Here is a 16,120-nt window from a genome sequence, read left to right as displayed (position 1 = left end):
TTTGGAGGAAATCGTCGTTGGTGTTGAAACTGCTATTCAGCACTTGCCCGAGGCTTCTTAAGTATTTACAAGAGAGGCTTGTAGAAATCAGTTATCAAGAAATATCGTTTCAAGTAAATCATTAAAATCTAACAAGGAGCACAATATTGTCAAGAGTTTGCGTAACAAGGATTGTTTCTACCTAAAAGCTGATAAGGGAAATAAGGTTGTTATATTAGATAAAAAAGACTATTACGATAAGGTTAACAATTTAATCGATAATGGCTCCTACATAAATTTGAAAAAGAATCCTTTGTCTAAGATGGTAGCAGACGTTAAAAAAACTCTAAAAAAATGCAACCCCCTTATTGATCTTTCTTTAAAGAGGAAATTGCAAGTATCCAATCCCTCATTACCAAAATTGTATGCTTTGCCAAAAATTCATAAACCGGACAAGTCTATGCGCCCAATTGTTTCGGCTGTAGGTTCTCCGACTTATAATTTGGCAAAATGGTTATCAAGGGAGTTCGAAAATTTACCTGATCATGAACCTTCTTTCTCAGTTAAAAATAATATTGAATTCATTAACAAAATTAAAGATATAACATTGCATGAAGGTGAAGTTTTGGTCTCCTTTGATGTATCTTCGTTGTTCCCAAGTGTTTGGTTTGGTTTGGTTTCCAATTCCACATACTTTAGGCTACTTGAAGGAATTACTGAACGCAAATGGTCTTGACAACAAAACTGTGATTGAATATATTGAGCTTACATCGTTATGTATGAAACAAAATTGTTTTTAATTTAATAACAACTTTTTTGAACAGCGGGAAGGTACAGCAATGGGTAATCCATTGTCTCCATTTTTGGCTAATTTATTCATGAGCAGGTTTGAAGTGGAGGCTAGGAATCAGTTTGAGTATTTTCCAAGAGTATGGTTTAGGTGTGGTTTAGGTATGTAGATGATATTTTTGCTGTTTTTGACACACATTCAGACACCATAGATAATTTTATTTCTAAGTTAAATAATCGTTTTCCTTCCATTAAATTTACGCATGAAATTGAGAACAACGACAGATTCTAGATGTATTAGTTATTAGAGAAACCATTTCTAGATGTATTAGTTATTAGGAATACTAATAATTGCCTGGAATTTGATATCTATAGGAAAAATACGACCACACGCAGATATATTCCTAATGAATCAAATCATAGTGTTGAACATAAAATGGCTAGTTTAAATTTCTTAGTTCATAGATTACTTAGTTTCCCACTTTCCAACGAAAGATATGAAATAGAAAGAGATTATATTAGGAATGTAGCTGAGTGTAATGGATATTCTCCTTCACTAGTTGATAAATTAATTAGAAAACGTAGGTATAGGTTAATGATTTCTGAAAATTCGACTTTTCAAGTGGAGAAAGACACGTCTAAATATTTTTCGATGCCGTTTGATAGAGAGTTATCCCGTGGTCTAAAAGGAATTTTGAAGAATGTAAATTATAAACTTGTGTATAGTGCTAATAATAAATTACAACAATTATTAGGTAATCCAAAGGATAAAACACCTCCACTGGAAAGGTCGGGTATTTATGAAATTTCTTGTAAAGATTGTAATCAGAAATATGTTGGGCAAACTAGAAAATCAATATTAACTAGATTTAAAGAACATTTAGCTCAGATAAGATATGGTAAACCGGATAAATCTTGCGTTGCCGAACATATTGTTCATAAAGAACATTGTATAGATCTTAATAATTTAAAATTAATTAAACAAGTCTCAAATTACAGGCAATTAGATGCATATGAAAGCATCAGAATTAATAAATGTAAAGATAGTATGAACAGAGACAACGGTCCAATTCCTTCAAGTTCTTTGTTCCTACTACTCTAGTGGCGGAAATCTAACTGTTACGCTCAGTGGGCTCTGACTCGGTTGGCTAGATTTTGCCACGCCCACTCGGTACCCACTGGGCGAGTATATAAACGCTCAACTTGTAGATTGTACTTTAGTTTATAATCATCTGCTGATGATGCTAACATGGTTAGCGAAACGCGCGTCCAGTGTAAAAGTAAAACTGTTTTGGTGTATTGTGGTGATTTAGTGTTTTTTTTTGCTCTTTATATTCACCAATATTTTTTGTGTATTTAAAAAATGTGTATCTCATAGGAAATTTACTTATTCATTGTAAATTGATCTTTTAATATCACCAACTTCTTGTAATATTACTGTAGAATAACAACAGATTAAAACATTTTATTATAGTAAATTTACAATTACTTTTGTAAATTCACAAAGCGTTAGTAAATATTAATATATTTAATAAAACACATGTTTATAATTATAATATTAATAAAAAGTCACAAAACAGAACTTATGTATGTAACATATTCATTATTGCCATCTCTTCTTGTCTAGACGAACCTTACTGGAAATCTGCGCCTAACCAAAATAGGAATAAAATTGCCATTAGGTACAAAATAAAAACAGTCAACTTACCAAATTAGAAACTATGGATGTATAGAGTCCTCTTATTCCGGTCCTCTTTAAATTTGTCCTCCAAAACACAGTCTGCAAGAATAAATAAATAATACTTAGATATTATGTTGATATAGAGATTATGGAACAATTATATTGGAGATTGTGTTTTCTAAGACAGCTGGCTTTATATTTACAGAAAGTACATATAAACATAAATAGTATAATATACTTACCCTTAAATTATAAAAACACTAATCACCCACGCACTGAGACGCCCACCTGTTCAAAAAACTGCTTAGATTAAAATCACAGAATATACTAACGAAAAAGAAGCCCAAGTTCCTTGTAATAAATCGGTTCCATTTTCGTAACGCCATCTCTCGACATAGTTGACATTATAGGTTAGCCAAAGGGGTGCGGGGCCGGGGGAATTGTAAAATACACTTTTTTATTTTAATTATTTTTATTCGCTATTTGCAATTTTATTTTTAAAACATATTATGTGAAACAATCACATAATATGTCTTAAAAATAAAATTACAAAGGGAAACAAAAGGAATTAAATAATCTGAAAATCTACAAAGTTTATTGATAAAAAAGTTAGGCTATGCAAATTGATAAGTATATTAAGTATAACCTCTTTGGTATAACATTGTTAAACAAACATTAACAAATCATAACATATCAGATCATAGAACTAAAAAAGTACTATTACATAAAAACAGGTGATACAATACTTCAAAATTAATTTTAACATAATATCAAAACCGAAAAAAATCAAACTGCAAACACAACCACACTTATCACAACAGAAATTAACACACACTTCCGCGGCAAATGTCCAAGAAAGACTGATCATTCTGATTGGTCCTGGTCCGGTCGTAGCTCACGTCGTATTGTCGGTAAGCAAAATCCCTGTCCAAAAATTTTGACGATCAGCGCCATCATCCGTCATAATTGGGAAACTTTTGCTGGAACCATTTTTAATATTTCACTTACATGGCCCTGATTAAAATCAATGTTCTTCGTCTTTCCTCTAAGTGCGTCGATACGCAGATTACGCGTTAATACGCAGATTCAGAAGAAGTCACGTGACATGGCGTCATTTTTTTACAAATATACAGGGTGGTCCGAACTGTATTCCGGAAACTTCGGCAGCGTATTCTGCAGATAAAAATAAGTAAAAAAGTTAGTATAAATGTATGTCATAAAATGCTTAGTTTTGGAGAGACAGGGTGTAGAAGTTTCATTTTTATTTCGATTTTTTCCAAATAATTTCTGAAGTAACGTCAATATTTGGATGAAAATTGGTGTCTGGCGGTTTTTTGACATGATAAATTTGATTTTGATGTCCGCATGGCTCCTAATTGTAAAGGACGCCACCTCCATATTTTTTAATTGGTTTGTAGAGTAATAACTTTTCGTCCGTACCTGTATAAAACTACTGAGTAAAAAATATACATTTAGGACATTTTTTACGTTAAAAAGGTCTCTTGGTAAGAATCGCTACGACTAATGATTTTCGAGATATTTGGAATCAAAATTATCAAAACCTGTCATCACTGACATAAATTAAACATGTTGACTAAAGCTTGATTTTCATGCATCCGTTGTCCAACGATATTTGATACGATATTAATTTTATTGGTACAATTTAAAGACTTTGATTGGTTAGAAAATAACGCTGTTTTTAAATTTATTGCATTTTCATGCCTCCGTTTATCGAATATACGTTGGTGATACTTTATATTTTCGTTTCCATAATGATTTTGCTATTTTACTTATATTTTTAATAAGGTTAGATTAAATTTGTCAAAAAAGTGTCAAAACGTCCGTTGTCGTATGAACGGGTCCGTTGACGGGCTGAAGTAAAATATTTACGGATGAAAAGTGGCGCGAAAAGGCTATGACCAATCAGAGCACCGTCGGACCAACGCATCATCGTATAACGGATGCATGAAAATCAAGCTTAAATAGTTATTAGACTGAAATCATAAATTTGAAATGTTTTTAAATTCAACAGAAACTATTGCTTAAAACTGCTTAATCGTCATTTTTTCGCAGAAAAATTCAAAGAGACATTTTTCGGGGGGAGGGACATTCGCAGAAAAAAAGAGAGATTTTTTCCGTAAAAAATCACGGAAATGTATATTTTTTCACTCGGTAGTTTTATACAGGTACGGACGAAAAGTTATTAATCTTAAAACATAAAACACATGTAGGTGGCGCCCCCTACAAATAGGAGTCATATTGACATCAAAATCAAATTTCCCGTGTCGAACAACTCCCAGACGGCAATTTTTATCCAAATATTGACGTTACTTCAGAAATTATTTGGAAAAAATCGAAATAAAAATGAAACTTCTACATCCTGTATTTCCGAACCTAAGCATTTAGGACATACATTTATACGAACTTTTTTACTTATTTTTGTCTACAGAATAAATTGCCGAAGTTTCCGGAATACAGTTCGGACCACCCTGTATTATGGTAAATTCACACAAATTTTGTAAATATGTCTAGGGACATGCAATTTTACTACGATGGTATTTTTGATTTAAATTTAATTTTTAAACTCACAAAACTCATTGTGAAACTAATATCGTTTAGTAATATTCATTTAATATTAATAAACTGTTTTACAAAATTACATTTTTTGTGAAACTATGCAAAAATATCTAATTTTTATAAGTTTCTTATTAAAAATACACTAATGTATCAATTTATTGTTCTGCTTGTTGTGAACTATTTTTAGTTATTGAATTAACAAAAGTTATCGTTACAATGTAACGATGAAACCGAATATCTCTACAAGAACAACGAACAGGCAACATAAGTACGCTTCCTCCAGTTTCCCAAAATACCATCCCATAGCCAATGTAATCTATTAGACCGCCGAAGTCGTCTCGACTGAGGGTCGACCCTATGCCGATCCATTTGTAATCTGAACCGTGGAAGTGTGCCGCAAATATTTGCAGATACTTAGGGACTTTGCGAAACATATGTCGGCAAACATTTCGCAGCGATTTCCCTTGGCCGAAACGACGGAAAACGACGTAAATCGTTCGGCCACACGTAGCGTTTTTTTTCTCGCTGTGTATTTTCAGATCGAAGGTTTAAACCGGGTGTTGATCGAGAAGTAGGAAATGTGATATAGCGGGATTAAGTATATTAAGCATATGTTATACAGGGCGTTTCAAAAAACATATGCCATCTCTCGTGGCATTCCTCACGTAAAAATAAGATTTATCTTTCGTATCGACATTTCGACATATATTATATTCTGCTTTGTTTCATAGTTTGGGTGTTAAAAGTTTTAATATTTTCTCGGTTTATTGTAATTTTCTTCCAAGTACTTTTAGTGATTCGAATGAGATTTTGAGTGTTAAATTTACTATAAGTGCTACATAAGGGTTATCACTGGAATATTTTTCAAAAAAAACATGTGCGCCACTGACTTTATTTCTTTTGACATCAAAATTATCTAGGCCGTTTAATGCCAATTAAAAGTTATCTCTTGATATTTTGTCAAATTCGGCCTCCTTGATGAGATAAACAAAATTTTATTAATCACAATTAATAAAATTAATAAATATTTTACCTAATTTATTATTAAATATTATTAATATTAATTATTATTACTATTAATCCAACCTACAGCGATATCAAATAATAAATAGTGGTATTTAACATAATAATTATTAGAAAAACCTAATTTTCAAAAGTTTTAACATCCTGTAACTCTAAAATTATGCATTTCCATATCCATGTTTATAGGCACTTTTTTCATATTTCTTGATAAGGAATCAATGAGTACTTATTTAGAACTTTCGCAAGTTAGTGATATTACAATTTTTTAAAGGATGATATTAAAACTTGAATCAAGGCAAATTAATAAAATTACGTTTATGTCATCAAGTTCGAAATCGACAAAATATCAAGAGACAACATTTCATCGGCATTAAACTGCTTACGCTATTTCGCTAACAAGTGAAAAAAGGCAATGGCGTACATGCTTTTTTTCAGGAAAATATTCTGTGAGTGAATATGTCGACACTTTTTTAGCTTTAAACTATGTCGTATTTATAGTAACTTTTACCCTCAAAATTTCATTCTAAACACTAAAAGTACTTCGAAGAAAATTATTATAATAAATCGAAAAAATATTAAGACTTTAACACCCTGTTTACGAAACAAAGTAGAATCGGACCTACGTTGATATGAAAAGTAAATATTATTTTTACGTGAGGAATCTCCCCACGAGATATTCCACATGTTTTTTGAAACACCCTGTATAAGAGTGGGCAAGGACTTCTTGGTTTTACGAGTATTTATACATGGTCTCGCTTACACCCGTTTGCACTTTTAAAAACAATTACTTATTTTACGCAATTAACTCATACACTTCTTCTTCTTCTTCTTTTGGAAGGCGTATCGCCTGTTTAGTTCCGGTTTCCTCCTCGTCTAAGCAACTCTTGCGAGGTTGACTGCGAACTGTCTTGCCAACGTTTAGGTGGTCGTCCAGTAGGTCTTCTGCCATGGGGTACGTTGTTGCGAATTATTATAGCCATTCTGTCGGGGCCCATTCTATTGACATGCTGGTTCCATTCTCTTCTTCTCTGCCTTATCCATCTGACAACGTCGTTTGTTTGGCACTTTTCTCTTATGTCTACATTTCTCTGTCTGTTCCTCAATGTGTATCCAGTTATCATTCTTAAGGTCTTCATTTCAGTAGTTCGTAGGATTCTCTTTGTTACTGATGTTTCAGCTATGGTTTCCGCACCATATGTCATCACTGGTCGTATGCAGGTTTTGTATATGCTTGACTTACATTCTGTACTCAAATGTTTGTTTTTCCATATGGGATATTTAAGATGTCCTGATATTGCGGCAGCTTTATTGGCTTGTTTCCTTACTTCTTCTTCCAGGAATCCTGAGCTTGTAATTTTGCATCCGAGGTATTCGAATGACATTATCTGATCAATAGTTTTGTTTTTTATTACCAATTTGCACCGTAGAGGCTCCTTTGTAATGGTCATGCATTTGGTCTTATTTGTGGAAATTTGCATGTTAAGTTTTTCTGTCTGTCTGTTAAAAGCTTGTAGCATTCTTTGGAGGTCGTCCTCTGACTCTGCAATAAGTACTGCGTCATCGGCATAGCATAATATGTTTACTTTATGCATTCCCATTCGATATCCTAATCCAGTATTCTTGACGGTTTTTATTACTTGATCCATGATTGTGTTGAATAACAGAGGGCTGAGGCTGTCGCCTTGGCGAATACCAGTTGTAGTTCGAAGATGCTGCGTTAAGGTAAAGTTTGTTCTTATTTACACACAACATAAGTATCGGCAACACCGGTCGGATGTTTGTTTATCTTCCTGTTGTTTATTATCTGAAATGTGCAGTTTTTGGATGAAATAAAGTGCGGAAATGCCTTTATATTACTACATCGGTCCTAATATTACGACAGTAGTGAATGTGGTAAAATTTGTGCGATTTTATTAAAAAAAAACTAATAGAAACGTGTGAATTCCATCTATCCGCGGAGCGTTGTTGCCACCTATTCTTCGGCAGTTTTCCTAATGAAAATAGTTGAACATGACTGACGGCGCCTGCATAAAATGCAAAAAGAAACAAAACAAAAAGGACAAATTTTAGGTCTTTGGATGTGATTCGTGCAATACGTATTACTGTGGAGACTGTTCAGAGCTAACAACATCAGAAGTAAGATGCATGCCAATTGTGGAAAGGAAATTAAAGTTTTTCTGTACGATTTGCAGAGGAAATGATTTAATTGGGTGTCTCAAAAAAACTATACTCGACAAAGAAACAATAATAAATGATAAAGATAATATAATTACGATGCTTAAAGATAAAATAAAATCGTTAGAAAGCAAGCCAACCTATGCAAGTGTTGTGTCAGTTAGTACCTCTCGACCTGTCACACAAATACAGAAGAATATTCCTCCCATCCTCATTAGGCCCAAAAATCCGCAGGATGCTGAGATCACAAAAGCAGATGTGCAATTAAAGGTGAACCCTGGTAAACTTAACGTGTCTATTAACTCGATAAAGACTGCAAAAAATGGTGTTGTAGTTATTAAATGTAACAGCGAAAAGGAATGTGAGAAACTTATAAAAAATATACAAGATGAAGACAAGGACCACAAATATACAGTTCAACTCCCGCAAATGAGGAAACCGAGATTTAAAATCGTCACTTCAGCTTTAAATATGACTAAAGAGGAAGTTACCAACTGTTTAAAGCGTCAAAACGAATTTATTGAGGATTGTGATTACTTGAAAATAACATATATCAAGTCAATAAAAAACAACAAAACCATTGCTTTTGGAGAGTGCTCTGGGGACCTCTTTGGTAGACTTATGGAACACAAAAAGGTATTTATATCATGGGAACGTTGTCCAGTCTATGAAGATAATAAAATTCCAAGATGTAAAAGTTGTTTCGCGTACGATCATAAAGAATCAGACTGTAAAAATAGACCATCCTGTACTTATTGTAATTTAGATCATAAACTTGAGAATTGCCCTAAAGTATCAAAAGAATGTTGTAACTGCTCACGAGCAAATATAAAGTTTAATTTAAACCATAATTTAGAACACGAAGCATTTTCCTTGAATTGCCCTACATACATTTTCTTTTTACAAAGATTCAAAAACACAATTCAGTAGTCAATTGTGTTTTTGAATCTTTCTAAGTAGTAGCCTTACTTTACTAACTCGAACTTATATTAAATTATATTTTTATGGATATTGCTGATATTTTGAATTTATTAGAAACAGAAGATAACTCTGAAAGGTTGCAGAATGTTGTTGATTTTGAGGAGTTCAATACTGGACAAATTGGAAATGGTAGGGTTCTTGGGATCTTACATTTTAATATCTGTAGCGCTCGTAAACACTTTGACGAAGTTTTGATATTCTTACAGACTTATAATTTGCAAAGTATTGATATTTTGCTGCTGGGAGAGACTAGAAATAATTTTTCTGGAAACCAATTTAATATTCCTGGCTTTACTACTTTCTTTAATAATAGTAAATTAAACCAAAACGATGGGCTCCTTATTTTTATAAACAATAAACTTAATTTTACAGTCAAACATACAATACAACCATTATCTCAAGTTACTTTATCTGAAATTCAATTTAAAATAAATAATATATCATACAACATTATAACTGGTTACAGATCACCCTCCACATCTGAGCTGAGTTTTGTTACGGATATAGAAAAGTTCCTAGGAGAACTACAAAGTGAAGATTTTGCCATTTTGATTGGTGATATGAATATAAATATTTTAAGTAATAATTTGGGTATTGCGAACAACTATCTATCGGTTCTGATGTCTCTAGGCTTTAAATCCTTTATTAATACATTTACTAGAGTCACACAAGATACTAAATCCTGCATTGATCATATATTTGTCAAACAAAATTTAAAAAATGAAAATTTAGAAATTTGCTCAGCAGTAATTAACGACAACACAACTGACCATTATCCTGTCTATTTGCAAATTAGTAACAAAACTCAAGAAAAAAAGACTCTGGAAAAAACTATATCTAAATTTGATCATATTAAATTTAAAAATCTAGCCAGGAGACTTGGCTCAATGTAATGGCGGAAAATGATGCTGTGGCTGCGTGGAAATTATTTAGCAATAGTTTCAGCGTGATATATGATCAATGTACCACAACAAAAACTATTAAAATAAAAACGCATTTTAAAATTAAGCCTTGGATCACAAATTCTATTATAAATTCTATTTTATTTCGCGACAAATTAAAAAAACAATTAATAAATAATAGAAACAATACACATCTTGCTGTAAGGTATAAAACATACAGAAACAACTTAAAAAGAATTATAAATTTAGCAAAAGCCAAGTATTATCGTGAAGCTGTTAATAGTAATAAAAATGATATGAAAAAAATTTATAATTTAATAAATGAAGCAACAAATTCGCACAAAAGCAAACATAATGATTTCAGCATCCTGGATCCTAATAAAAAACCCTTTCAAAATCTTAGTCAAATGGCCGACTTCTGTAATAATTATTATATACAAGTAGGGAAAAAAATGGCATCCAAAATACATAAACCAAATAACTACGACAGTAATTACCGACGTACACGTACTATCACAAATATATTTTTGAAACCTGTTTCAACCAAAGAACTAACACTACATATAGGGTCTCTTAAAAACAATAGCGCACCTGGACATGACAAAGTAGGTACACAGATTATAAAAGACTATCACCTATATATAACCCGTCCACTTACACACATAATAAATATAATCTTTTTACAAGGAAGAATTCCTGATGACTTCAAGAAGTCTATTGTGGTCCCAATTTATAAAGCGGGTAATAAAACGGAAATTTCTAATTATCGACCAATAAGTTTAATAAGTTCTTTTGCTAAACTCTTTGAAAAGTGCCTCAAAGATAGACTGTATGATTTTTTAGTTAGCACTAAAACACTGCATCCCAACCAATTCGGCTTTCAAAGGGGCATTTGTAGCACTCATGCTATATTTGAACTTGTTGACTGTATTAAATCTAATCTAGATAAAAATAAAAAGTGTGTAGGTGTGTTTTTGGACCTCGCAAAGGCCTTTGATACTGTGCCTCACGATAAACTGCTGGAAGTGCTTGAAAACTATGGAGTCAGAGGTACAGCGTTGATGGTTTTTGATAGCTATTTGAAGGGTCGAACACAGCAGGTAAGAATTAAAGATCAGTTGAGCACCCATGAAAAAATTGACCTAGGAATCCCGCAGGGTACTGTACTAGGACCTCTCCTATTTCTTATTTACATTAACTCCTTACTTCAGGAGAATATCAACGGACAAATAATTTCATACGCAGACGATACTGTGTTAATTTTCAGCGATGATACTTGGGAGGGGGTCAGAGACAGAGCAGTGTGTGGAATTGGCATGATAAAAGACTGGCTGGACTATCACGAATTAACCCTAAATCTGCAAAAACAAAATATATTGCGTTTTCTCTTACCGACATAAATAGACCTAATTTTGATTGTTTGCAATTACAGCTAAGTTTAAAAATTAATGAAGTAGACAGTATAAAATACCTAGGAATAACAGTTGATAAAAACTTAAAATGGTCCAACCATGTTAATGACTTGTGTATTAAAACAAGGCGACTAGTATATAAATTCTATGAACTTAGGAAATTTTTGAGCAAAAAACTACTCATTACAATTTATAAAGCCCTTGTTGAGTCGGTTTTGCAGTATGCTATAGTTGTGTGGGGTGGTCTGTACAATAATGCTTTGGAACCACTGAACGTGGTACAGAATTATATACTTAAAGTGATCTTACAAAAACCAAAGTATTTTTCCACAAATTTGCTGTATGATGAAAACTTACTCAATCTTAGAATGCTATACTTTTTCAATAATTGCCTCTTTATACATAAAAACAAATATTTACAATCAAGAATTAAACACTCATACCACACGAGACATATTACTAATCAGAATTTAATTGTTCCTATTTACAAACGTGATGGTAATCGAAGGTTTGCTAAAACAATAGCACCTAAACTCTATAACTCACTACCAGTCAAATTAAAAAATATTTCTAACAATAAAAAATTTGCTAATATGTGTAGATCAATTGTGTTTCGTAACTATAAATATTATCTTCAATTTCTTTGAGCAATTTTTGGATTTTGTGTATTTGGTTTTATGGGGTGGTGTAGGATGTTGTACTGAATATATATGTATAAAAGAATAATGTTTTGTAGTTAGATAGATAAGTAAAATAATTAATTTACAATTTTGTTAATTTTATACATTTAGATTTTAGATTTTGCACATACAGATCGTAGGTGATCTAGGTGCAATAATAAAATATGTTTTAAGATAGTATACATAATTATTGTTATAGTATGAATGAATTATTGTAATATTAAATTTAATACTTGAATAATACTTGAATAATACTTGAATAATATTATGCTTTGTCTGGAAATTTGGGTTGTTGTGTTTGTGTTTAAGTCGTTGATAAGTTCTGTGAGTTCTTTCGAGATATTACTGCTTTCCAAGATGGTGATGATGTCTTTTAGTTGGACTCTATCAAAGGCCTTTGTTAAATCTATAAAACATAGATAGGCTGGAGAGTTATATTCTAAGGATTTTTCAACTAGTTGCCTGAGTATGAATAGTGCATCGGTAGTTGATCGGTTTCTTCGGAATCCTTGTTGTTCCTCGCTTATTGGCACTATTGAGGAGATTTTGTCCGCAATGATCTTAGTCAGAAGTTTTAGCGAGGTGCTCAGTAATGTTATTCCTCTATAGTTTGCTGGGTCTGTTTTATCTCCCTTTTTAAAAATGGGTATTGTTATACTTTGTTTCCATTCTTCTAGTATTTTCTTATGTTGTAATATAATGTTAAACAGTTTTGTGTATTCCTCTATGCTAGCCGTGCCTGTGTTTTTTATTAGCTCGTTTGGTATTTTATCTTGATTAGGAGATTTTCTATTTTAAGTTTCCTTATTGTCTCTTCTACTTGCTTGTAAGTGATTTGCGCATGATCTTCTGTATTATCTCTTTGGCTTGTCTCTTGTGCTTCCATTGGTTCATCTGTTTCTGCGTATAAGTCTCTGAAATATTTTTCCCACGTATCTTCTGCAATTGTTCTTAGTTGTATTGTTTCATTTGTTTCTCGTTTCAAACCCCTCAACATCTTCCAAATACGTTATGTGCTCCGTACATATCCGCCTCCATTTCGCTACTAAATCGCTGCCAATATTCTTCTTTAATTTCTCGTACTCTATTATTAGTCCTGTTCCTTATTTCGGTATAGATATTTCGGTTCTCCGGTGTCTCCGGACTCATACACGGATTTGTTAATTCTAAAATATATTAAGATATACCGGATGCGTTTCAAAAGTGGCACACCCCTATAACTTTTTTATTTTTTCTGATAAAAAACAAGATTTGGTATGTTGGTATATGACATAAATTAGGATTGATTGACGTATTCAATTGTTTTGGGCACTTCCTATTTCACCGGAATTGACTACAACTTTTGATTTTTAAATGACACCCTCTACCAATAAACCATACCAATATGGTACCAATAAATTATTCGTAAAAAAATGCTTTTTCAAAATATGCTAACGAGCCAACCTTGTCCCATTTGAAAAATTGGGATATTATTAAAAATATAATTTATGCATCTTTTAACCGGCCAGGACAAGACGCGAAAAACATTAGACGATCAAATCTATTTTTCCAAGGCTCCTTGATTAAAAATTAGTGTTTTTAACACAGCAAAAATGTCAAAAGTTGACATATGATATGTCATTATATTCAGAGTGTCATTTTCTATCGAATAAAGTAAAAATATATCGAGGGTGCCATTTAACAATTCAAAGGTGAGCCACTTTTGAGACGCGCCTGGTATAGATATTAAAAATATCGCGTAGGATTTATTTTTTAACTGAAAAAACTAAAATGGTTTCAAAAAATGTAAAATTTGATAGTTATTATAATAAATAAAACAAACAATAACATTTATTTGAATTTTTATCGTTGTATGTATATCCTCTAAATTTATATAATGCTCGAATAAAAACAACGATTTTTGTGTTGTAATACTCGCGAAAAAAAAAACATTCAAAATTTGCGTACATAACTGTTCAAAAATGATGGATTAGTCAGAAACAGACTTTTTGTAGCATTCACTTTTAAAAATCAGTTTAGCATTTTTTAAATCCTCATGCAACTGACATATTTTCAAAATTTGTTTTTTTTCTAGTAGCTTGGTTTAACTCTAACTAAAAGTATGACATATTACAATTTGGTATAGACTTTCTGAATTTCTGTTCTATTTTTAATAGATTTTATATTTTTATTTTATTTTTTTTTCACATTTACATTTTTTTAGAAAATTATTTTATATAATACTAAGGGCTGGCAAAGGTTAGTATTGGGTCGAGATTTCCGTATGTAAGAAGAGTACAATGCGTTTATAATGTACTGAACAAAGAGAGGACAGTAAACACGTTGCCAAACATATGAAATAAACCGAGAAACTGTGCACATGGCTAAGAGACGTGGAAGGGATATAGCAGATTTTTCGCAATTGACCGGTCGACCCAATCAATACCTCTGTCAGTACTTAAAGTTCTAGGGTAAGGTATACGTCATGCGTTCAGCTTCACGATTTAATTACGTCTCGTGATACTTAATTTGTTCATTTATTAACGAATCGTTGTAATTTTCTCTATAGCTTGAATTTTTTTTAAGTGCAAGCTAGAAACACTTGCATTTTTGGTAAAAATAAGTGGAATTGAGTGGGTGTTCGATAGTGGTCGCGCTATTAGAACTCGTAGTTATCTCTTGAAAAAAGTCTTTTAAAAATAAGCGGTTTGCGATCGCGATTTTACTTTACTAGTTAAGGAAAGGCGTATCGGCAATGCCGCAACAGCACACCGTCGCGCGTCGCGTCGGTCGGTCGCATTTCTCTCACTCCGACTTAATAAAATCCCTATGCGATTTACTTCCACATATGTAAATGCCGACCCAAAAGTAACAATTGCCAGCAAGGTATAAGAAAATATGTGTTAATATAAATGGTTATCTACAGGTTTGTTCCCGGATTGTCTTTACAAGAGGAAACACTTTTTTATTATTAACATTTTAACAAAAATGCATTCTTCATAAAAAATTTTGCATGTTCTAAAATGGCTATATTTTCTTGACAGTCTCTGGCAGTCTTTGGCATCAGCCTTATAGTTCAGTCATTGGGGATCAAAAAAGAGGCCTGCTTGGAAAAAAGTCCGGAAGTTTTGAAACTTTGCAGGTTTATAGGTTTTGGGGTCCCTAACTAAAATCCATAAAATGCAGATTTCCAGACATGCCGCCGGCACCGCCATCGTACCAAGATGGCGCCCAAAATAGGTATTTTGTGAATATCTCGAATACTATACGTTTTTCGCGAAAATTTGAGGAGAGCAAAATTAAAGAGAATAAAATTTCCTATAAAAAAGGTTTTATGAAAATTTTCACTAAAGTCAACCGTTTAGGCACAAAATTCCTGGAAATTTTACAATTTTGCGTAAAATATGATATATTATGTATAGTCGATTTTCCGAAATTAAATGTCGATTAGGGTTCACTAAAACTAGTTTTAGTTTAGTTTCTTCAATTTTGTCATGAAACAGTGACGTATCATTAATTCGCTCATTAATTTATGAATAATTAATTGTCGTGCTGGACAGCATTCATTGCGAACTTACCACCAGGTTCAGCATTGGTCTGGTTGTAACAAAGATGCCGAAGAATGAGGTTGGAAGAAAACAATAACAGGCATTACTCCAGTCACAATGTTGAAAGATCCAGCTCCAAAATCCCTATTGGCATTTTTATCCTGTAAATACAAAACCAACAAAGTAAAGCCTGCGGATGCAGAAAAGCAGGATTAAAATGTAGGCCTCCGGGGAGACCACGTTAAAATAAACGCGCCATATACTTTACCTCTTGGGTGGTGTGGAAACAAGTACACATTTTCAATAATTAAAATTAATTATTCATAAATTAATGAGCGAATTAATGATACACCACTGTTTTATGACAAAATTGAAAAAACTAAACTAAAACTAG

Source organism: Sitophilus oryzae, unplaced genomic scaffold (assembly GCF_002938485.1).
Source record: "Sitophilus oryzae breed Bouriz unplaced genomic scaffold, Soryzae_2.0 scaffold_172_pilon_pilon, whole genome shotgun sequence".
Lineage (NCBI taxonomy): Eukaryota > Metazoa > Arthropoda > Insecta > Coleoptera > Curculionidae > Sitophilus > Sitophilus oryzae.
Note: the sequence above shows the minus strand (reverse complement) of the source record.